Raw genomic sequence first — 25,304 nt, forward strand, 5'->3', positions numbered from 1 at the left:
GGATAGGCCACACTTTCTCTAACCTCTTTGAATGGAACAGGGAAGTCAATGGGGGAATCAGTACATAAGGTTAGAACTGGACATGACCTAGTCCAACCCAACCTCTACATGGCAGTTTTGTCCAATGTCACTCAGCTAGTTAGTGGAGAGTAAGAAATGGAATTCAAGTCTCCACTGGCAATCCTAGTCCTTCTGTAAAGCCACACTCCCATCTGAGCTGGAGGTAAAGAAGAACAGTGAAGGATGAGCCTGACTAAGAGAAAGGAGTAAGTCACACACTCAAGGTTTCCTTAAGAAACTCACAGAATCCTGCTTCTGCTAATCTGAAACAAAGGGAACACCAAAGACCATGTTCTGAGCCCACTTGTCCATTTTTGCCTTGCCCTGTTTTGCAAAATGGAAATTGTCACACATGTGTCAGTCTAAAAGTCCTTCAGGAGTTCTAAATTTCTTGGTCCACATCTTATGTTTACCTATTTTTCAAGACCAAAAATAGTTATTCTAAGAAACGGTCCTGAAAAGACTGGAAAACCAGATAGATATTTCCTCTCTGATCTTCCAAACAGGTGTGCAACTTCTGCAATGGGCTTTGCTGGCTGTGCTGGAAGGCGTGGCAACTGAGTGCAGGCAACTGGGCTTCACTTCCTCACCCCAGGCCCCCCACGCGCTCCACTCTTCCACACACATCACAACCAGCCTGACCTCTCTGCTTCCTCGTCTAGTCACCTCAAGACCTGGTCACAGGGCTTCCCGGGTGGTGCAGTGGTTGAGAGTCTGCCTGCCAATGCAGGGGACACGGGTTCGTGCCCCGGTCCGGGAAGATCCCACATGCCGCGGAGCGGCTGGGCCCGTGAGCCATGGCCGCTGAGCCTGCGCATCCGGAGCCTGTGCTCCGCCACGGGAGAGGCCATAACTGTGAGAGGCCCACGTACCGCAAAAAAAAATAAATAAAAAATAAAAAGACTCTGGTCACATTCCCCTTTCTCCATTAAATCTTCTTGAAACCTTTCTAGTCTTCACTCTATTATTAAGTTCAGTACTGAATTTAAGCATTTCTCATGTCACTCAATGTGGGTATATCTGTGTTAGTTTCTTACTAGATTTTAAGTTTTTCCAGTAGACCGTAAATCCCTTGAGGATACTGACATGCCATTGTTTTGCAGTTACCCTAGAGCTTTGCATACAGCCAGAGCTCAACAGTAAATGTGGACTCTTTCTCTCCCTTGGAGAATAGAAGTCACAGCTTATACTCTTTAAGTATCTCCCATAGTATACCAGGCAGGATACTGAGATTTCCTTGTCTTTACATATTTTAGAGTTAATGTACGTTACAGGACGGGTAGCAGCATCTGTGGTTTCTGCTTATAACGCACCAGGAGCACCTCCAAACACTTGCCCTTCCCCAACTGTGACAACGCAAAATGTTTTCAGACATTGCCAAAAGTCCTCTTGGGGTGGGAATGGGGTGGTCATAAATCATCCCTGATTGAGAACCACTAAATATATTACATTTACAGCCATAAGAGAGGTACTAGCTATAAAGAGTATACTGTAAACTTTCTGGATCTCTGTGGCTTAGAGAGAGGTTATCAATACAAGTGTAGTACAATCAGGGTCCAAGTTCATTCTCAACAATGGGCCCTTCAGAGCCATCTTTTTTTTTTTTTTTGCGGTACGCAGGCCTCTCACCGCTGCGGCCTCTTCCGCTGCGGAGCACAGGCTCCGGACGCGCAGGCTCAGCGGCCATGGCTCACGGGCCCAGCCGCTCCGCGGCATGTGGGATCCTCCCGGACCGGGGCACAAACCCATGTCCCCTGCATCGGCAGGTGGGCTCTCAACCACTGCGCCACCAGAGAAGCCCCAGAGCCATCTTTTAAGCAGGCTGTTTTAGCCAACTTATCTCTGAGGATGGGGTAAGGACTGGGTCACATGTGCGTGTCAGTGCTCCCTATGCAAACCTGAGCAGGCTAAGTGACATCTGTAAAGAGGTGTGGGAGAAGTAGATCACTTTCTTTTAACTCTTGAACATGGCAGCCATATGACAAAGTAGAGAAAAGTGCTTTACTGAAAGAATACTCTTCCTTCCCTGAGCCTGGGAGATCTAGCTTGGAGTACAATTTCATAGAAATCTGAACTCGGAGCCAAAAGAAAGTAGAAGCGAGTTAAGCCTATTAAAAGGCAACCAAGAGGGCCTGGTCTGCACTAAATTCGTGTGCCAGAGACCAGCATCGAGGTACCACTCGCCCTGTCAGGTCTACTAACTGGTGTCGTGTGGCAAGCTCCTGAAAGGGGAAAGGAAAGGGTGGCTCTTTGTCTCAGAGGTTCACTGGTGAACCAGTAAAGAGACAAAAATGAGTAAAAACTTCCTGAAAAGGTAACAATTAATTCTGAAGATGGCAATTTATCACAGTGCTGCAAAGGGACACGGGGACCCTGGGGTGTGCTTTCAGGTGGCGATTCATTGCTGCGTCTGGAATTTCATTTGTCTCCTTTAGACACACATACACAAAAGAGTGAGAATGGAGACTTGGAAAAGGAGAGAACAAAGAGGAAGGAGGAATGAGAATCCTGCCCAGGTTATTGATGGAGTGGACTCGAATTTCATTAGTCTTAACATTCTGCTCTTGGCACGAGCGACTGATCATCTGAGATGCTACAATGCACCCAACAATTAGGGCAAACTCTAGACAAGAGGGGCTGGTCATGTGTCTCAAGGTTAAGCAGCTGGCCTGTGGGCAAGCTCCAGAAGGGGAGATGGCAAGTGTAAAAGGAACAGTTTGTTTTTGGTCTCTCTCTTCCTCGTTCCTCCTTATACTCCCATTGTAGTCCCTCTGTCCTCATTTCCATCTCTCTTCAATCAGGCTCCCAGAATTCACAAAGCATCCAGTTGTAAAAATGAAGATCCATATTTACCTATAAAGGTAGGATATTTTCAAGTGTTACCTCAAGGCTACTATGTGGATATATTTCTCTCTGATATGTGCTCATATATATCCCAGGTCTCCCAGTTTCTTGCTGTTCCTCCTAGATTGCAGTATCTTCCCAAGGTGGTGGACATGGGTGGATGGTATAATACACAGAAATAACTCTGAATAAAACTCATTCAAGACCATGGTTACCAGAGACAGCCAAGTGCATTCCTTCCTTTCAATACTCCAAGAGAACAGAAATGATATTAAGTGATGATCTTTTATATCCCAGGTAGTTTGTTACATTCTACCCATCCATCCATCCATACATTGTTCTTTTATTTAAAAAAATGTTGAATGCCTGCCAAGTGGCACGCACTAATCTAAGTACTTGCCCAAATGAAGCCTAAAGTGTATTAAGAGAGGCAGATATGAAAAGACAATTACAATATAGTAGAATTAGTAGTTAGGATAATGATAAGCTCCATTACTATGGAAACATAAGAGAAAGGCACCTGGATCCCAGGTAAGATATTCCAAAAGAGGTAAAATCTGGGCTGGGTGTTTTGGGAAGGATATGAGCTAGCCAGAAGAAAAAGAATGAGAGGTTGGGTTCTCAACAGAGACACCAGCATGTTTATGGCATGAAAAAGGAAAGTTCATTTGGGAATTCAGGCTGACAAGCAAGTCAGTATGGCTAGAGCATTACGTGAGAGGAGTGGGGTAACATGAGTTGGAACTAGAAAGAAAGCGGATGCTAGTGTGAAGTATGCTGTCCTAAGAAGATCAGATTTTATCCTGAAGGCAGTGGAATCCTTTGGAGGTTTTAAGTTAGGAGCTGGCTTAGGCAGATATACATTGCAAAAAGTCACCCTGACTGCATTGTGTAAACTAATGAAGATGGGCAAGACTGGTGTCCAGGAAACCAGTTATGAAACTACTAAAGTAAACAAGACAATGGCAGTGATGATGGAGTGGAGAGGTGGACTTAGTTGTTACTAAATAGGTAAAGGAGATTTCAAGGTGCCTTGTGTAAACCTCACATCAGTCCTGTTAGGTGGCTATTAATACCCATTTTATGGATGGGCCTTGGCAAGGTTAAGTAACTTGCTTAAGGTTCTACAATAATAAACCAGTGGAGATGTCATAAAACCTTCAATGTCTAACTCCAGTGACCTTTTTATTCTCATTGAGCTGAGCATGATTTATCTCTCTATGGATTTCTTATAATGTGTTAAATCCTAGGGATTAAAAATGAGTAAGAAGTGCTTCCTGGCAGCAAGTTGCTCAGAATCGAGTAAACTATTAGCAACTTCATGCTACCCTACCCTGTCTCTTAGTCTCTTGCTTTAATCTAAACAGTAGGTTCTGGGATAGCTCTTTTATAATCTTTTAATTCTCACAGTCAAGAAAAGAATCCAGATGTTGAATTTACAATTTTCCTTCCCTGATTTCATTCCATTACTTAAGCAATCCCTTGCTCTCCTTGTGGCCAGCCACTTCCAAATATCTATAGTCCGTAATGTCATTTCCTCTGACTTGTCGTTTAGCCAAACTCTACATATTCATCTCCTTTAAACCTTCATAAGTCTTTCCTTCAATTCCCCTAATCAATCCTCTTGCCTCTACCTGGTCTACCTCCAATTTGGCTACATCTTGAAAGATCCTATGGAAGCAAAAGATACGGTGCTCTTATTAATAATTCTGCTTATACATCACACATTTTCACCATTTTAAAGTCTCTTTTTATTACTTGGGAAATTTTGCATGAAAATAACATTATATCTCTTGAGAAGCCTGTCTACTCCAACTATTCATTTCTCCACGGAGACTCACACACCACCCACCTTTTCTATCCCAAAGCATAATGATGTCGAAAGAGAAGGAATGGTAAGCATGATTAACATACTACTAGGCAGTAACGATTGGTTTCTGGAATTAGTTGAGTAGTAAGATTTTTTTGTTGTTCTTCTAAGGTTGCAGGAGGATGTATGAAGAATAAAAATAAAATTTATCTGCAAGATGTTTCTAAATGGAATGCATTTATTACATTCTTATAGGGCTTATTTGCAGCTCTTTAAAAATAATTGACTATCTAATTAGAGAGATAGGTTACATTGGTATAGAACACATATACAGATAAATACTGCTTTTTATAGCCTCCACTATCACAGATTTAGAAACATACAGAGTGAAACTTACTCAGTATCTTAACTCTTAAGTTTCTCTATCTACATACACTGTCCAAAACAGAACTTCAAATGAAAGCTCCCAACTTTTACCATTTATTTAAATGTAATTCTCTGATTCTCTACAGACAGAAATTTCCCATGGTACACACACACACACACACACACACACACACACACACACACAAAGCGATCACCATTCTGAAGAATTTCTCTCTAGTTGGTTGAAATGCTCTGAACACTGAGAAGAATATAATGGGTTTAATTTTCTTTATCTTTAGGCATATGCATATCTGCTTGAAGTACCTCAATGAGAAGGAATGCTTGGAAATGGACTAGGACCCTAATTGCGAAGTCATTATGGACTCACACAGCAGCACAGATGGGTCCTCTAGAGGCTCTGGTATTAAACAGAGAGCCCGACCACTGCTTGGCTTGAAATGTGACTAAGGTCCTTAAATGCTCTACCTCAGTCTTCCTGTCTGAGAAATGTGAAGAGGTATAGAATATGCACAGAAGTTCACTGCACTTGTGGAGGCACTGAGAAAAGGACACCAACCTCAGCTCAGCAGAGTGAGACATGGTGGCAGAGATGGTAGGTAACTCACCAAGCAGGAAATATTTGAACTGAGCCTTGAGGGGTTATTACTTTTCTAGGCAGAGCAAGTGGGTAAAAGAGCTAAACCAATACAACAAGTCCCCTACGTACGAACCTTCAAGTTGTGAACTTTCAAAGATTCAAATACACGTTCCATCAACTTCAGGCGTCAGTGAAACTGCAGCTTGCCCTCCATCTTCTGTTGCTGACGATCCTTCAGCTCTACCATCTCCCACCTCCTCTCCCTCCTCCCGTCAGTAACTCTTCTTGCCTGTTCACTCCATGCCAGCCCCCGTACGCCAACTGTCGTACTGTACTACTGTGCTTTTCAAGGTACTGTACTGTAAGATTAAAAAGGTTTTCTTTATTTTTTGTTTGTTTTTTATGTATTCTTTGTGTGAAAAGTATTATAAACCTATTACAGTACAGTACTATATAGCCGATTGTGTTAGTTGGGTACCTAGGCTAACTTTGTTGGACTTACAAACGCTCTTGGCATGGAACTTGTTCGTATGTAGGGGATTTACTGTAATGATAATAATAGCTAACATTTACTGAGTACTTACTATGTACCAGGCACTAGTCTAAGAATATGAAATATATGAATGCATTTTCTCTTCAATAGCTCTATGGAAATGTTGATATTTTTATTATCTTTATCTTATAGATGAAGAAGCATGCTCTTGTGCATGTTACATGTTCCCAGGTGGAAAGAACAACATTTTAAAAATTATATCAGGGTGTGACCAGAATGTTGGGTGCATGTGAGAAATATTTGTAGGTGAGGAAATCAAGAAGGACAGGGGTGGGAACCTGTAGGGCCTTCTTGTAAGTATGATTCTACATGAAGGGTGAGATCATAGCTGGAATTTGTTTCACTGTGATTTTTGTCCACAATAAATATGTATAACTTGTTTAGAAAGGAAAATTGTTGAGAGTATAATACTCATGAAATTTGAGTATAAAGGAAAGAGAATGTCCTCATCGGGGGACAGTACGTAGCTGATGGAACGGGTAGGAAGCAGGTTGTTGTTTTGATTTTGCTTTTAAGAAGGAAAAGCCCTGGATATATTCATAGGCTGAAGAGATTATATTAGTGGCACCACAGGAAAATGAAGGCAATGAATGATGTCAAAAAGCTTGGGAGGGGCTTCCCTGGTGGCGCAGTGGTTGACAGTCCACCTGCCGATGCAGGGGACGTGGGTTCGTGCCCCGGTCTGGGAAGATCCCACAGGCCGTGTAGTGGTTGGGCCCGTGAGCCGTGGCCCATGGCTGCTGAGCCTGCGCGTCCGGAGCCTGTGCTCCGCAATGGGAGAGGCCATGACAGTGAGAGGCCCACGTACCGCCAAAAAAAAAAAAAAAAAAAAGCTTGGGAAGAGTCTAGGGTGGAAGGATGATGAGAACAAGATTTTGAGCAGAGGGATGAAGGGCTTCTCCTAAGGTGAGCACAGAAGCTTGTAAACTTAGAGGGAGAGGAATTTGAAGACACTCACGACTGATGAACATTTTCTTCCAAAAGAAAGTAGCATTTGAAACTCAGTGGTGCAGAGGTGAAGAAGGGAACTGAGTTGGGAGGTTGAAAGGATGCTAATCAAGAGTTATAGGCAAGGGGGCTGCTGATCAAGAAAAGGAAAGGCTTCTAAAGCAGGTTGAAGGCACCCTTCCCGTTGGGTAGAGGGTAGAAACCATTTGGAATGATCTAGAATGAATAGAACAGAGAAAGAAGGGAGTTGAGGACCATAATGAAATGCAATTTATAGATTAATGGAAACTTGATGAAGCAGGAAAGCAACTGGATTTAAGTATGAGAACTGAGATAGTAGGGTTTAAGGTTTCAGAGAGCTAGCAGTTCAGAGCAATGCAAAGACATAGCGTGAGGCCATCAAGCCAGGTTGTTGTGTAGGGAGGGTCTAGTTGCTATCCTAGTAAAGCCACTATCATCTCTTACCTGAATTGATGCAGTAGTCACATAACAGGTATCTATGACTCATCTCTCACTCTTCACAATCTTTTCTAACATGGCAGCCTGAGTGATCTTTAAAAAGCACACATCACATCATGTCACTCCACTGCTTAGGAGAGTCTAATAGTTTGACATTGAACTTCAGTAAAATCCCGTCTCTTTTCCATGTCCTAAGGGGCCCTGAATCATTGAGCTCCTGTTCACCCCTCAGACCTCACCTCATACCAGATTTCCTCTGGCTCCAGCTGCATTACCTTCTTTCAAACTCCCTCAGCATGTTTCAGCCTAGAGCCTTCACACTGACCATCTCCTCTGCCACAAATGTTCTTCCCCCAGATTTTACATGCTTGTCATTGAAGTCTCAGCTTAAATGTTCCCTCCTTAGAGAGACTGTCTTTAAAATACTCATCCACCACTCACGCTGTGACACCTCCCTGCCTTATTTTCTTGAGGGCATTTGTCAGCACATACTATATCCTCTCCCGGATTTATTTATTGGCAGTCTCCACCCTTGCCCCTAGCATGTATGTTCCATAAGAACTAGTATCACAATTACAATTATCTGTTTTGTTTTTGTCAGGGTCCAGAAAAGTGCTTGGTCCATGTTAGTAATTACCCAGCCTTCCCCACTCATGTTTGTTGAATGAGTGAGCTGAGAGGCTGGAGACCTTGAAGGACGGTCCACTCTTTGGAATTCTGAGACACACCCTTCATTTTAGAGGCAAAGGTTTAATTGTTTTAAGAGGCTATGATTCCAAGGTAAGGAGGATTAGGAAATTGTATCAATGAGCCATCATGAGAAAACAAAACCAAGATAAGAAAGGGTAGTACAGTAGCCTGGGCACCTTAAACCTGGTGATGGGCCGTCATAATTATTCTTCCACAAAGTCCACAGAGCAATACTTGCAGGAGCAGTATCACTGAGACACATTTACAATTTAAAGTGCAAACATTTTCCCTACTACTAATTAAACTGCATTGCTTTTTTTCTGACTTGCCAAAAGATAAAGTACAGAATAATAAAATAAAAGCCTGGACTCCCCACCAAGTCTCTCGCTGATCTCTTTTCCTGAAGCTGTCTGGGTGATCTTACTACAAATGTAGTTTTAAGCTCAGAAGACATATTGATATTTGAGTCTGGAAAAGAAGTCTGAAAGAACTAACATGTAGCTGAAGGGCCAACACTATTTTTAAGTTGGCTGGGCTATGCTGCTGTTCTGTTAGTGACAGTGGTGGGGACACTTCCATCAAAAAGGCAGAAAGGTAAGTGCTCTTTTTGGAGTCAGCACAGGAGTCAAAGCCATGTGTACTTCTGAGGATAAGAACCGGGGGTCTTTCTAAGAAAAAGACTGGATAGCTAATAGACATCCTTTGCCAGTTCAAATACTTCTTCAAAGCAGTAGTCCTGTTACCAAGAGAAGACTCCACTGACATCCACTAGTTGGTGAAACCTACACCCAGGGAAATAATAGGCCATCACTCCACACCACGAAGAATCTTCTAAGAAAGCGTTGTCTTTTGAATGATCTAAAACAGCATTTAAATGCAACACAGGAAACTGAACACTCCATGCCATTAAAGAAGGAAGGAATCATCTGGGTAAAAAACTAAAACAAGCTAAATTTGGAGGCAAGGACTGTGAAAACCATTATTCACTCGGGTTTGGGTGGAGATGCCTGCTATCATTACTAATAATCAGAACAATGATAATAAATGAATTTAATCCTAAAACAGGAAGCATAATTGACAGCACAGGCATGATGTCCTATGATCACCCAAGCCTCAGCTGTGCCTAGGCAGTGAGAGTGGGAAGAACTAGGGAAAAGAATTACAATTAGAAAGAAATTGACAAATATGAGTTGAATCGGGCACATTATCTCCAGCTTCCGGTTCAGACTTTTTATTAGGAAATTAAATAGAGAGGGTAATCAGACTGCAGGAAAACTTTCACTGAACTCCACAGTTTCCACCAAGCAAAAAAGAAAATTAAGGCAAAGCATGAGAAAATAGGAAGAAGAATTAGACGTTTTCAAATAACTGATTTCCGGTAACTAGTGCTCTATTAAAGAAACAAGCGAGTGAAATACAGGATGGCTGTAAAGTATGGAAACCTAGAAACATATACATACTAAATGGTTTCTTGATATTACAATACATGACAGGTTCTGTGTCAGGACATTCCTGACAATTATATGGCCTGTTCAATGTGTATGGTCACTCATTAGCAAACATAGTTCAATGTATTGCACAAAACTGTGATAAACACAGTGTATTCATGCATTTCTCTCAATCCTTACATATATGTCTGTGAGGCTTTGCCCTAAATTATTTGTATCTCTGATTTTCACTGAGGAAGACTGTGCCTTTTGGCACACCATGGATCCAGTAATCTAGAGGGTTCAGAACAGGAGACCGTGGAGCCCATTCAACATGGCCGTACCGTTCAATCCAGCTTTGGAAACTCATTCAAACCAGTCCCACATCACTCTGTCATAGTAATGGGATGATGCTGCATCCCGTTGGATACCTTATGAGTGGCCTTCTGGGGGCCCTTCAAGTGTGGGCATTAACTGGCCACTTAACATGGTCAAATCTGGTATGTTTCCAGACTTTAGAGCGAAACTGTAGACCAAAGACTGAGAAACATGGTACAGTATGCTCCCTACAGCAAGGCCTTAGCACAGGCTGTTCCCTTGGCTTAATTTACCTAATTTCTCATCCTGAACAGTGCAGCTCCTACACTCTGCCCTCAAGAAAATCCTCCCAGATCAGAACGTTCGCTCAAATCTCTTTCTGCTTTCTTAGCAGCTTGTTCTCCATTGAATTCATCGTGAGATTAAATAATTACTTGAGAAATTAGTTTGTCTTATGCCTTCTTCCCATGATGTAAGCTCTGTGACAGGTAGCATATATCTGTCTTATTCACCCTTCTATCTCCATCAAGATCCTTCCATGCAGTAGGCAGTAGCCACTAACTATTGAGCAATTAATCTTCCTCTTTTAATTCCCTAAAACCATCTTGAATTCAAATTAAATGCTGGAAAAAAAAAAAAAAAAAGATTACAAAGACCCCCTTTGCAAATGCTGGCTCTGCCTTGCAAGCAAAACCCAAAATAAGGTTCGCCAGAATCTCTATAATCCTTTAAAGGAAAAATAACTTCCACCCACCACCTGAGTCTCTCTCTCCTCAGGGAGTATTGGGGAAGCTGGGAGATCTGACTGAGGCCTTGTTCAATTGTCAAATCATTCCCTTGGCTTCATTTACTGAGCTCTTTAGGACACAACATGATGTAACAGCGCCAGACATGACAAAGCCATCTCTGATATTTTCTAACATTATCGCCTTTCATTGTACATTGCAAAGGAAAATGTCTCTTGAATTTAAAAAGGATGCTGAGATGAGAAAAATGTTTACAACAGAAGAAAGAAGAAAACTCTCTTACAAAAATACCTAATAGGATGAGGAAAAACCCCAGAAGAACGTAGAATTTACTGAAAATGAGGGGGAGAGAGGAAACGTAAACACACCTTAATTTCCCTCTTATCAATGACTTGATTGGCACTGTTTTCTGTGATTTATATTTACCTCTAGTTATTATTATGCATGTTGCTGAGTGCAACATAACAAAAATAAGTTGCCTAGACATTCACCCCAAATCCCCCAAATTGAAAAGCCATGCATTTCGCGGCAGCTATTAGAGTCAAAAGGACATTTTATAGATGCTCTTTGTCTGGTTGTATGGTGCTCTCAGTGTGGCTTTGGAAGTGGATTTTGCTATTTATCTCCTTTCTTCTTCAAATATTTTGACCTACTTCAGAGCCTCTAGTAATCTTTGTTTTCTGGTTAGCAATGTTGATAGAAATGAGTCCCCACAGAAACAGCCTTGGGATCATCCTCATCATCCCACTTAAAATTTCCCCTGAAACCTCCTATTCATGATTTTCTCACCTTGGCCTCCAATCATCTCTCCTCCAATAGCTGCAACCTTTGGTTCATACTCAGTGTAATTACTTAATTAAATCCTATTTCCAGTATCTATATCCATATATAGCCAACATGAATCCACTGATTTTTTTTTTTTTTAGTGGAGCCCCATTTGTGCTCTTAGAATGTATTATTCCTCTTGAGTTGCAGGGAATACGTGGAGTAATTCTTTTTCTACAGCAGCTACATCAACTAGCGCATGTAAAGGAAAGGCAATAAATATATTACAGTGATAAAGCTGAAAGAAGCTGAGAGCTCAGTGAACAGACTTCATCACCATACACTGTATGATGGAACTCAATGGCATGCAAATACATTGTCTGACGTTTCATAGCATAAAAATTCCAACTTGACTGTTCTAATCCTTGCCCCTCTCGGAAATATAAGCACCTGGTGTGAAGCAAGAGACTGAGCTATGCTCATTTTTGGATGCAAAATATTCAAAGCGCTTATGTGTATTATTTAATTCATATGCTCTCTGAGATGGCTAGAGAATAAGTATTAGGGAAAAGAAGAAAAAATAGAGGTCCCTAAGGAAAGCTTTGTCTCAGTATACAGAAAGAGTCAGCAGTACAATAATTCTCACTGAAATTTTGCATTGATAGTAAGTTTGGGTATAATATATACCTATTAAAAATGTATACATACCTATTAAAAATACAGCAGCTAGCACTCCTAGCAGCTGAAGTAATGATGCCTCTGCTCTGGAGTAAGGGGAGTTTGTGTCCTATATGAAGTTTTAAGCTATGTAGATGCATTATTTAGAGAAAAATTAAATTAAAACATCAAATTAATATATGCTTATTGTTTATTTTATTTTATTTATTTACTTTTTGGGCTCACTGTATGACTTGTGGGATCTTAGTTCCCTGACCGGAGATGGAACCTGGGCCCTGGCAGTGAAAGCACTGAGTCCTAACCACTGGACTGCCAGGGAATTCCCAATGCTTATTGTTTAAATTACAAAAGGTGGGCAAGCAATTTGCCCCTGGACAGACGACTTTGACTGATGGAACTAGGTTGGCCCATCTCTACAGCTCCACTAGTTGTATGGGGCTCAATAATTAGACAATCCCTGAGATTCTTGAGTATAAACATTCCATGAAACTATAATCTCAAACTAATAAACAAAATATTTGCAATAATTATTGTAAACTGAGTCCTTGAGACTAAAATACGTTTCAGATGCAATAACTTTATTTTAACATGGCTTATTGTCACCATCTTTGTTAGTCAAAAAAGACATTGTTTACATTTGAAACTTGTTTTTTGGGAGTAGAAATTAAGACCTTATTCTTTGTTATTCTTCAATTGAGTTGACCTGTATAAACAGAGATGATTGCTGCCTCTGCAAGTATAATAGCAGATCAGCGTGCTACAGCTTCTGTAGAAAACTGACGTAAAAATGAGTCTGCTCAGACTGAGAAAATATTTAAGAGCCCTCCCAGACTGTGTGTTCCTTTTAGGCAGAGGTATATGTATTTCATTCTTTGTTTCCCCAAAGCCTGGCACTCGTGAGGTGCCCAATATTTGTGTCGTAGAATATATGCCCCATAGGAAAGAGGTTTTTTTTTTTGGTCTGTTTTGTATATTTCTATAGCTCAAATGCCTACAATGGTGTGTGGTCCACACTAGGCACTCAATTCACTAAAATATTTGTTAATTGAATACAGATCTGACTAAAACTGAAGTTACGTGTGGGTACCACAGCTATAAATTCCATATCCTCATAAACTCAACTTTGGAAAGACAGCATTTTCTAAATCAGATTATAGTACTCTGTCTCGGTTAATGAATCTGCCATTTTATCAGCAGACACACGTGTTGTAATAGTGCTTTTATTATGGTACCATTTTCCCACCAAGGACCACTGCTGTGTAGTCCTCCTAAATGACAGAGCCAGAAATGAACTTAGCAATCACCCTTTCTTTGAAAGAGAAACAGGACAGAATCAGATACTGTGGCTTATACAATACATACATAGAATTATTTTTCAAAAAGAGCCTTTTCAGAAACTTGAAATCAACCAGGATATGGAAGCGATTATAATATGGGAGTTGCAAAGCAATGAAATTATTCTGTCCAGTCTTTTGCATAAGTGGTCAGGAATAACATTTGCATACGTTATATCATATTGATTCTTGCAGACAGAGACTCGATAAAGACAAAAGAACACATGCAAAAATAAATGCCTGGGGTGGGGGAACCAGAAGACACAGATGGAGGCATCTATCAAAGGAAAAGGAAAACAACAAAAATAATAGAACAAACAAACAAAACCAAAAATAAATGACAACAACCACAAAACCCGATTCAGGTCAGTTCTCTTTAGTAAAAAGTGTCTATTTCTATCTTTGTCCTTGCTCAGTTCTCCCTCGTGAAATCCACTTTCAAATGTCATCCCCTCCCCCTTGCCAATAGATCAAGCATTCTTTAACAGGATAGATACGGCAGTAAGGAACTAATAATGATAATCATAATAATAATGAGAAATGGCCTCAGAGATATATTTCATGTGTCTTCCCCTCTCCTTGTCTTTCTTCAGTGGAATAGCTTCCCAGCCAGTGGGGCATTAATCATCAGCACAACAGCTACGAGATAAAGGCTGGGTGGAATTTCATTGTGCATTATAGTGTGAGTTGTGGGTGCATGAATATGCGTCTCTCTCAGTATCTGGGAGGAGGACGTGAAGAGGCAGAGGAGGAAAATCTGTCATTTTATATATTTCTACCGCTCAAGATGGTCAGGACTGGTTTTCCATTGTTACCGTGGATTAAAATCATTCTAGTCCTTCTGCTTTCATTGGAGGTCACCACTCAGAAAGGGGGATAAATACTGTGACAAGTTAAATTCTACCTACTTATTTTTCCCCATCTGCCTCGGGGGTATGTGGCAGAGGAAGGGACAGGAGGAGGGGCCAGTGGAACCTGGAGCAGGAATGTCTGATGGGATAAATTTTTCTTTGTTAATCAGTTCTTTCACTTACATAATGCTTTGGGTTAACAAGATTTCCTGTTTTGAAGAGCCTTGAATTAAGTTTGGGGAGACGGTTTAGAAGAGATAGGTAAACAGGTGCTACACTACTCAGCAAGGAACTATAAATATCTACCAGATCCTTGCTCCAGAAAGCGAGATCCACATACTGCAGCCTGACATCATCCGGGAATTAGTTAGAAATGTGTGATCTTAGCCCCACCCAGAACTGACTCAGAATCTGTGCTTTAATCAGATCGCCCAGGTGATGTGCATACACTAACAGCTTCGGAAGCACTGTTGTAGCTAACACATGCCAACACGTGTGAGCATCCTCTCTCTGTCTCTGTCTCTCTGTCTCTCTCTGTCTCTGTCTCTCTCTCTCTCTCTCTCACACACACACACACACACAATCAGATCAAATGAGAGATAGAAGAAGCCACGTTATGTACATGTACATTATGTACAGATTTCCATCAAGGAATCCCCTCGGTGACGCTAGCCGCCACAGATACGCTGTGCATTTATCTCCCCCAGACATCTCATCCCTGGATGATGAAAAAACCAAGGAGAACTTTACATTCTCCATTTAGCTAACAGAACTAGCTCTCTAGACAACCCAAGGCATTAATTAGGTTTCAAGAGGCAGGGCTGTCATAACAGCCTCAGTGTGTTTCTAATTTTTACAATCATTCAAACATGCACCAGAAAGTTATGAAAGCACATCCCCTCCCTCCTACTGCCTTGTCAGAGGCAGAATGGAAATATCCATCTTGAAGCCTGGCTAGCAATGATTGCTGCTTAAGTCATTTCCCTGTCATATATAAATAGAAAGAAAGAGATGCATTTTCAGAAAAAAAGAAATTTCTTGGACCTTAGCTTCAACTGGAATCATTGATTCTTTTGACAACTCAAGAGACATTTATTAACTACTTCATCTTCCACATAGGGGTGGTCACTGCGGAACTCCTTCTGAAAGCTTTCAGCAAAGAGGGGGGATACACAAATAAATCATTACTTGTATTATAATTTTAATTAGATGAAATATATTTTATTCACTTCTCTCAACCTTAGCCATCCAATCCATGAAATGGACAGATAATTCTTACAGCAACACGATTACAGAGTATTTTCGCTTGCTCTGTCCTTTCCTCTCTTCAACTTTTCTTCCCCTTCCACCCTCTAATTCATTTATCCATCCATTCAGCTGTCACTGTATGTGCAAGGCACCATGTTAGCTACTGTGAGAAAAATGAAGAAATTGGAGACAGTGTGAATCTACCCTTATATTTGTTAGATGAGGAAAGAGTGGAGACCCAAGGAAGCTGATTGCCATGTCATAGGCCAAATGGTTAATTAAAGAATAAAAACCAAAATTTAGATGCTAAAGAGACCTGGATTGGAATCCCATTTAAAATAACAACAACAACAATCTTTTATCGAGTTGCACCAATTTAAGCCCTTGACTTACATTATTGTAACCTATTCATGGAGTTGATGTCATAATCTCCATATTTTGGTGGTGAAACTAAGCTCCAAGAAGCAACTTAACCAAAATCCCACAGCTGACAAATGAAGGTCCACCTCGAGTCATGGTTTTAACCATTTTATCTACAAATGAAGTCTTCTGACCCTCATTTCTGTGCTCTCTTTCCTTCATGACACGCTGCTTCCACACGGCTGTCTTGAATAACATTTCTCCCTCCTCGGCTTCTTCCCTCTGCGGATAAGCATTCATTCACTTAATGCAGTTTTCTTTTCTTCAACAAACAATGATCGAGCCCCACTTTGTGGCCGGCACTATGCCAGGCCCTGAATGTTGAGTGAGGAACTACATAGACATTACTCCTTCTCTCAATCTAGTAGCTTCTCATAGTGTCTTCCAAAATCTTCTTTTCAAAAGGTCATGAACTATGGAGCCAGATAAGTCATACGGTCACGACCAGGAATGAATGGGTTCATGTAACATACTCAGCCATTAGAGAAAAACAAAAAAAGGAACTTAAAGCAGATAGAAGACTCCCACCAACCCACTTACACATGCACAACCAGGTAAATGAGCCCCAAGTTAATTTTCTATCCATACCAATAGAATAGGATAGAAGCAGTCGTCCATTAACATAATTTTTATTTGCCTATATTTAAAGGTAGGTTTCAGGAGAATTAAGAATTAATTAATTATTTAATTAAGAATTAAATAATTTGGGAAAGGAACATGGTGAAGAAATTGGAGAGGGAAAGTGGATATTACACTATTTCCAAAAGTGCTTTGAAAACTCTAAGTGCTAGAAGATGCTTTTGTTATTAGGATGACAAATAAGTTCTATGGAAAGAGAATTTAAGACCAGAAGTCAAGAAGAACAGCCTTGCACACCAGATATAAGGAGATATCTCTGGACTCCTTATTCTTAAGGCAAGGAGTCCAGAGCAGCAAAACCACTGTGGAGGGAATTCCTTGGTGGTCCAGTGGTTAGGACTCTGCACTTTCACTGCCGAGGGCATGGGTTCAATCCTGCAAGCCATGAAACACAGCCAAAAAAAAAAAAACACAACCAACCACTGCAGATAACTCACCAGAAAGTGGGCCTCCACGGGGTGGGGGAGGGGAGCAGGGGAGGGACAGTGCTTGGAAGTGAGGGTCAGTCTGTGTTACAAGGCAAGTGTACTTCCTGAGAAGGTGCTGGCGGACTGTTGGCCATTCATTTGTTTCAGGCAATACTGACTGAGGGTTTACTCTGTGCCCTGACAGTGCCTGAAACAAACATCTTGCTATCCTAGGACTCACATTTCACTAAATAGAAACAACAAACAAATAAATATGGGACATAACATCAGGGAGAGATAACTGCTCTGAGAGACAACGAAGCTGAAGGTGACGGAGAGTGCTACTTTACGGGGGATGGTCAAGGACGGCCACTCTCGAAGGTGCCATATGGGCAAAACTCTGGATAGAGTGAGGGAGTGAGTCGTGCAATAGCCGGAAAGAGCTGCATCAGGCAGAGGAAACGGCAAGTGAAAAGCCACAGATGTGCTTGGTGTGCTCGAGCAGGGCTGGGACTAATGAGGGGGCGCTCATCTACTGTGTAACGTTTAAAGGAATGGCCCCAACTCAGTCACCAAGATAAATAGCTTATTGCGATATTTTAAAGTCAACATCAATGCAAAACAAAATCCGCGATAAGCAAAAAAATCAACATTTTAAATAGACACAAGATCCGACTCTGCAACTGTACAACCCTCACTCGCCCTTCCCTTATCCTGGCTCCAAGTTCAAGGAAGATCAAGACCTGTGTACCTGGAGCAAGGTGATAGGAAACACGGTCAGAGAGAGAGCAAGTGGGAGACCCATACGCCACACGGAAAGGGTTCAGGCTTTCTACTTGGCCAGGTAGACTGTTAGGTGATTGGACAACCACCTGGAGCTTTAGAAACCTTTGGGGACCTCCACGGTGAGTAGCCAAGAGCTGACTGCACTTCCCTCTCAGCTGTTCAGATGGCTCAAAATAAGATCCAGTGCTTTCATATATATGGAATCTAAAAAAAAATGGGGGCTTCCCTGGTGGTGCAGTGGCTGAGAGTCCGCCTGCCGATGCAGGGGACACGGGTTCGTGCCCCGGTCCGGGAAGATCCCACATGCCGCGGAGCGCCTGGGCCCGTGAGCCATGGCCGCTGAGCCTGCGCATCCGGAGCCTGTGCTACGCAACGGGAGGGGCCGCAACAGTGAGAGGCCCGCGTACCGCAAAAAAAAAAAAAAAAAAATATGGTTCTGATGAACCTAGGGGCAGGACACGGATAAAGACACAGACATAGAGAATGGACTTGAGGACACGGGGAGGGGGAAGGGTAAGCTGGGACGAAGTGAGAGAGTGACATGGACACATATACACTACCAAACGCAAAATAGATAGCTAGTGGGAAGCAGCTGCATAGCACAGGGAGATCAGCTCCGTGCTTTGTGACCACCTAGAGGGGTGGGATAGGGAGGGTGTGGGGGAGACACAAGAGGGAGGAGATATCAGGATGTATGTATATGTATAGCTGATTCACTTTGTTATAAAGCAGAAACTAACACACCATTGTGAAGCAATTATACTCCAATAAAGATGGGGGGAAAAAAAAGATCCAGTGTTTTATTAGCAATTCTGGTGGGAAATTCTATAAAACCTATAAATATTACAACCTAATTAGAAGGGCATCTCTCCAACTTCTAGCATCTCACAGACTTCTGCCTGTATGTGATGAGGCCCTTCTCAGAGATCCTTTAAGGGACTTTTTCCAGCTTTGGGAAGTGCTGATCTATGTGTCCTGCCAACACATAAGTCTTTAAGAGGTAGGTAAACCCATCAAGTTCCTTTTTTTCCCATTAGAACTATGGCATTCTGGAGAGAAAATGTCACTGGAGAGTTCTACCAGGTAATGAGTAAATTAGAGTCCAATTTCCTTCCCCCCAGTTATTCTCTGGGAGGGGAAAAGTAAGTACCTGTGCGAGGGTAAGGAGGAAACAGAAGATACTTCTTGGCTGGCAGCTAAAGTCTAATTAGACTGACAAATCTTCAGTGCCTCCCCCAGTTATGAAGCTTGGCAGGAAAGGAACGAGCCCTGGAGCCACACATTACATAAGGCCTTTAATCAATATTAGTTGAGCCCTGATCCTAAAATAAACTTCCCCTAGAGGCTCTGTCGTCTGGTGGTAAAAGGGAGGGATGGAAAAGCGTGTGGACTCCTAGTCTCACTTCTATCAAGCTGGTGGAAGCAGGAAAAAGGTGGAGGGGCCCAGAAGGGATAATTTGGGGGATAAGTATAACATAACTTACCTCCTGTTATAGCATGGTATTTGGAATAAAGTAGATTAATCTTGTATCCCAATCCAAGACAGTTTGATTATTCAAAGAACCTTGAGAAAATTCAGTGTTCTAGCCAGAATCTCAAAACGCCAGGACAACAACATGCTGTAAATGTGTGTGTCATGTATGTGTCGAACCATATGGAATTGCTGATATCTGACCATTCTGATCTACAAAAATGGCAGTTTCACATGTTTCACCTAACAGAACACTTTGCATGTGATAACCACTCAGCTAAGCTAATTCCCACTCCATACATCCCTTCTAATTGATGAGTTCAGGGCTGTGATTCAATCTAGGATCCTCAAAGGAAATCCTGGGTGATCACAGGTTTGTGTGGGTGTAGACAAAATTGTTCTTGTGCTTATCCAGCCATACAGGGAGGCTAAGCTCTGTGAGGATCTGTGAGTCCTGGGAGAGTCTCTTGGGTTGAAGTGGTTTTCCAAATGTCTAGCATTTAGTGCAGACTTGTGGGATAGGGCGTGGCCTAAGTTCTTTCCACATCTGGTTGTATTTATTACTCACAACAAGCCTATGGTAAAGATACTGTTGTGCCCATTTTACAGATAATAGAACTGAGGTTTAGAGGGTCTAATCAATATTCCCAGAGAGACACAGCTAAGTGGCTGGAAGAACCTGGCGTCCAACCCAGAAATTCTGATTCTAAATTTCTCTCTCTTTCCTTCAGCATACTGGGACTGCATCCAGGACAGACGGTGTGAAGGATCAACTTTTTAATCACAAGTTTTGCTCTGTTTTGTTTTCTGATAATCAATGTCAAGGCTGAAGTGTGCTTCTGACTGTCTCCAGCCTAAAACTGAAAGCAGACCACGAGGACTTTCCATATAGGTATTGTTACAAAACCTGAATAATTGTGGCTTCCTTCCATAATTTTTGAAAATGGTTCACATTTGCCACCAAATTTGTGAGTTTGAGATAAGAATAAAATCTCACAAAGCTCTCAAGTCCTTCACTTCTACTGTTTATTAAGGTAGTTCCAATCCAGGCTGAACATTGTGATTTTCTGGTAATATTCTGGTGCCGAGCAGCCCTGGCCAATGTCAAGGTGACTTTACCAATGCCCAGTTCAGAAAAAGCGGGTCATGATCAGTATTCTGCTAAGAGCTTATAAATGATTCCAAATGGTGATTTGCTGAACACAGAACACACTGAGTTCTTTCTTTACTGATAACTTGGTCTGTAGCACTAAGGTAAGAGAATACACATTATTCTTGGAACTATTTTCCTCTTGGCCCTTTCCTCTCTCACAAGAACACTTTGGTCATGGTGGCTGAGAGTTACCCCTAAAAGACTCTTATTCCTCACTTTTGCCTTCCATCCTGAGTGAGGACTAAGGAATTTGAGTGTAGCCTGAGTTGAACTTTTCCACCTTAGAAGCTGACCTACCGGCATCATGACAGTAACCCTACCAGCACTGGGGTCAGACGTAATGCAATGGATGTGCCTGTACAATCTCTGGGGCATCCCTGGTAGTAACACCCACAGGCAACCTGATCCAGTTCTCCCCTCTTGGACTTCTCCTGTTTGGGGGCATTTTAGGCCAAGACTCTCAGAATCTGAATCTCTTGTATCTCACAAACCCCCTCTATGCACTCTCTGTTCTAGCTGGACTTGGCGATCTCTCTAGGAATCATCTCTGACTTTGTCACTTTAGCTTTGCACATTCAGCCAACCTGGGGTTTGTTCCTAGCGCCATGTATCCAAGTCCCAGTTCCATTCTCACCTCATTCATAAGATCCAGCCATGCCATCCCATACACCACTCCTCACCCCCCAACACACCATCACTTGTAAGTCACTATTTCATACTGATAGCTAATGTCAAGCCCTCTGGTCCACTTTACGCTGTAAGCTCCATGACGGCGAGGAACCTGGATTCCTCTTTCTGTAACACCAAAAATACATGTGGATAGACCCATTTCATAACAGAACATACTCTCCAAGGCCCATAGCACTCCCGGTTGATTTAAAAATGGAAAAGAAAATTAAAGATGGGTAGTGAGATGTCCATTCCGGAGATCTTACAGACGTTTTATTTGCCAGGACTAATTTCAGCCCCCAAATTCTACTCTGAGCCTCCTTCAAATCCCTATCCTCCAAAACCTCCTAGCCCCACTCTGGACACTACCATCAGTAGAAGCAGCCCCATTTTCTGAGTTAGATCCTTGCTTGAGAGGGTATTGGCTTGCATACCAAATGTTGAGGACAAAATATAATAATAACAAGGTTAAAATATATTTAATTATATTCTTCGTGATATACCTCTTGTAAGCATTTTACTTTTATTAACTCAGTTATCCTCACAGCAATCTTATAAGGACTAGTGGTACCTTTCCCTCCCTCCAATTTTACAATGTGGTAGATTTAGGTTGGTTGCAAATTCTTGCTACTCCTCCTATTGAGAAATGAGGTTTATAGATCACTCCCTGAAAGTGAGACTTGGAAAACTCTCTCCAGGGGTCCTGAGCCTCTATGAAAGGAGTCCTAGAGACACGGAGAGAGACGTGGACCCAGCTGAGTCCAGTATTTCCAGTTCACCCACCAAGGCACCAGATGCATGTGTGAAGCCAGACCCTCCAGACCAGATTAGCCACTGAATGACCTCAGTCAATTCCATGTGAGGCAGAAGAAATGCCTTGCTGAGCCCTGCCCAAATTTCTGACCCATAAAACTTTGAGATCTAATGACATAGTTGTTGTTTGAAGCTACTAAGTTATGGCAGGTTGCTCCATAGCAATAGGTAACTACAACATACACGACTCGCCCAGGGTCACTTAGTTAATACGAAGAGAAACTAGGTTTTAAACCCAGGCAGTCTGACTTCAAGTACATGCATTTAATCATTCTGCTATAGTTTTACCACTGGAAAAAAAAATTAAAATTGTCCAAAGCACACTGATCATCTTAGAGAGAAATCCTTCCACAAGCCATGACACTTCTGATTGTTAAATGATGATAAGGTACATAATAAAGCCTATCTTGTTTTCTGATTTATTCAATAAATATTTACTGAGCACCTACTAAGTGCCAGACCTTTATTTGAGAATTATCACTTGTCCACCTGCTTTCTCAATGCACCCACCTGCTTTCTCAACCTTAACTTCCTTTTTTATTCAGGGAGGCATCTAGAGACATCCTTCTTTTTTTTAAAAAAACTATTTTATACTGGAGTATAGCTGAGTAACAATGTTATGATAGTTTCAGGTGCACAGCAAAGGGACTCAGCCATACATATGCATGTATCCATTCTCCCCCAAACTCCCCTCCTGCTTGGCACTGCAGCTGTGAGTAATTTAACATAGTCCATGTAATTTACAAGTATTTTGTAACAAACTAGAGTATCAGAAAGATCAAAGCGCCTATTACTTCCAGGAGGCTAGAGCCTTAGAGGGCCATATCAGTTGGCAAACACTTTGTTCACATTCACACACAGTTAAGAGCATCACTAAAAGCACTTTGCAGTTTTCCTTTGATTTAAAATCAACATTAACCAAGGTCTATCAGAAATGAACTGCTCAAATGATGTTTTCTTACCTTATGCTTAAAGAAATAACCAGTGGATTTTTAATAAACAGATATTTATACTTGTGAATGCACATGCTTATTTTGTTTCTTCCGGAAGAGTCTACTTTTAGGACAACTCTACTCTAGCAATATTATCAAAGCAAAGGAAGACAGAACAGAGTATCATTTGGGAATGGCTGTAAGATTTCACACATAGGTGAAAACGTGAATGATGGATCTAGTGAACATGAAATCCAGCCTTCCTCCCTTCTTTTTCTTTTTTCTGAAGATTTCCCAGAGATCAAATCTTTATGAGTCCATTTCATTCAAGAAAATTAGGGGCTCACACAGGGCACATAAGAACTCCTGAGACTGCCCTTCTTCACCCAGAGTCTTCAGAGTCTGGAAACTGCCTTAAACCTTGGGTAGAATCCAAGGGTAGTTGGGTCCCCGGTCCTAAAACAAGCTTCACATGATCTACAGAATGTATTTAAGACAGGGATAGACTTGGAGACAGGCAGGCTATTTCGTTTTGCCCAGGGCAAAGTTCTTATGGCTAGTTGGCAGAACAAACAGTTCAAAACCCTTGGCATAGTTATTTCCTTTAGCTAATCTTTACAAAGAATATGGGGCCTTTTTATCTGTCATGCCCATCTGATCCAATTTTGCTAGTCTGTTGGCTTTCCTCCAAGACTACTTTATGTATTTATACACCTTTAAAAACAAAGAGCATCAACAGATTTATAACTCACTTTTATAGCCTTTTCTGTAGAAGCAAAAGGAAAGACATGTAGATGTAATCCAATTATTACTGGACTAAAGAAAAAGAAACACACCAGAAAGGAGGCTGTTAGAGAGGGCATCCTCCAGCTGTCTACAGCTGCTGACCTCTAAAATGACAACAGGTTAAATGATGTTTAGAATCATACTCACTTATAAGACTTTTGTACCTTGTATCCTACTCTGGCTCCCTTAGTTTGTACAAATACTCACCAATCTGCTCCTATTTATGTATGTGCTGCAGGAAGGAAAGCCCCAGACTGATAATTACCATGGCTTAGTCCCTGAATCCTCATGTAACATTAAATCCTTCTGAGGTCAGTAAAAATTTGGCCTTGAAAAGGACTACAGGACCATCCATTCCTATGAAGAAAAAGCCATATGCTTCTCTGCTTCCCACAGGGTTAGTGGAATGTATTCTGACAGAGACAGAACAAGTCTGCCAAGACCTGTGCAGATAGAACTATCCTTTCACCCACAATAAACAGATATGCTCTTGAGCTATAGAGAGTCATAAAAGAAATATATATTGTCTTTTATCTTCTTTTCAGTGAGTATAGTGAAGTGTCAGGAGTTATTGCTTTAATATCAGTAGCGAAAAAGCTATTTTTCTGGAGCATGTGCGAAGGTATACATGTAACAACACGTGCAACTATAAGACTGCTAAGTAACCAGCTTCTTAGTAGCTTTTCTAAAACACATTAAATTGGCCTGATAACATCATCAGTGCATCAGCTTCCAATTGTTCCTGTGGAGTCACATAAGGAATGGTCTGGATATTTCTACTCAAAGAAAAGCGAAAAGGTAGACAACACTTTTACCACTGCCTAACTCTCATAAACTTAATTCAGAAGAATGGGAACACATTGGGGGTTTAATTGATTATTGACTTTAGGTTTATAATGTCCTCTGAAGTCAATGGAAGGGTGATGTCAAAGACTCAACTGAACCCCTGGCTAATGTCTTAAAACTAAGAAACAGAAAGGACAAGTACTGATCTACTGAATCTTCTGCAGATACTAACTAGACTAGGGGTCATTTTCCCACAAGCAATCGGAATGTCTTATTTTTTGCCAGAGCATTTAAGGCTAAAAATCTGATTAACCTTCTCCCCTCTACTAACTAGATTTATGAGATGCCAAGGAAGTCAGCAAAGCATTAGCTTTAGCTTGGGTATAATTACTTTTAAGTGACAAAACAAAAACGTTAACCACAAAATTAAGGACTTCCTACATAGCTAAACTCAGACCTTCGAATTTTTTAATGTAATTAGGACCTTGGTCAATATAATATAAAGGAAACGAAGTGGGCCAAAAATAATAAGTGAATAATCAACACTTATCAAATACAAATACTGCATTTTATAAGGATTAATTGAACCTCTAGCTTCATCTGCCCTTGATTTAATGCTACCCACTGGCCTCAAAAATGAACAATTCACGTCCTAGCAAAGCCATCAGGAGGATGCGAATAGAACTGAACTAGGATACAGTCTTTCCTATGATAAAAAATTTTCCTTTCCCCCTTTTCCCTTTTGGC

At 41.4% G+C, this 25,304-nt stretch overlaps 1 protein-coding gene across 20 annotated transcripts in view; it reads right to left on the reverse strand.

Moving 5' to 3' along the window:
* NRXN3 (neurexin 3) overlaps positions 1–25,304 on the reverse strand; it is a gene marked incomplete at both ends in the record, with an annotated part of 1,628,308 nt that overhangs the window by 127,765 nt on the left and 1,475,239 nt on the right. The gene's annotated exons all lie outside the window — the stretch shown is intronic.

Source organism: Grampus griseus, assembly GCF_964374135.1.
Source record: "Grampus griseus genome assembly, chromosome: 2".
Taxonomy (NCBI): Eukaryota; Metazoa; Chordata; class Mammalia; order Artiodactyla; family Delphinidae; genus Grampus; species Grampus griseus.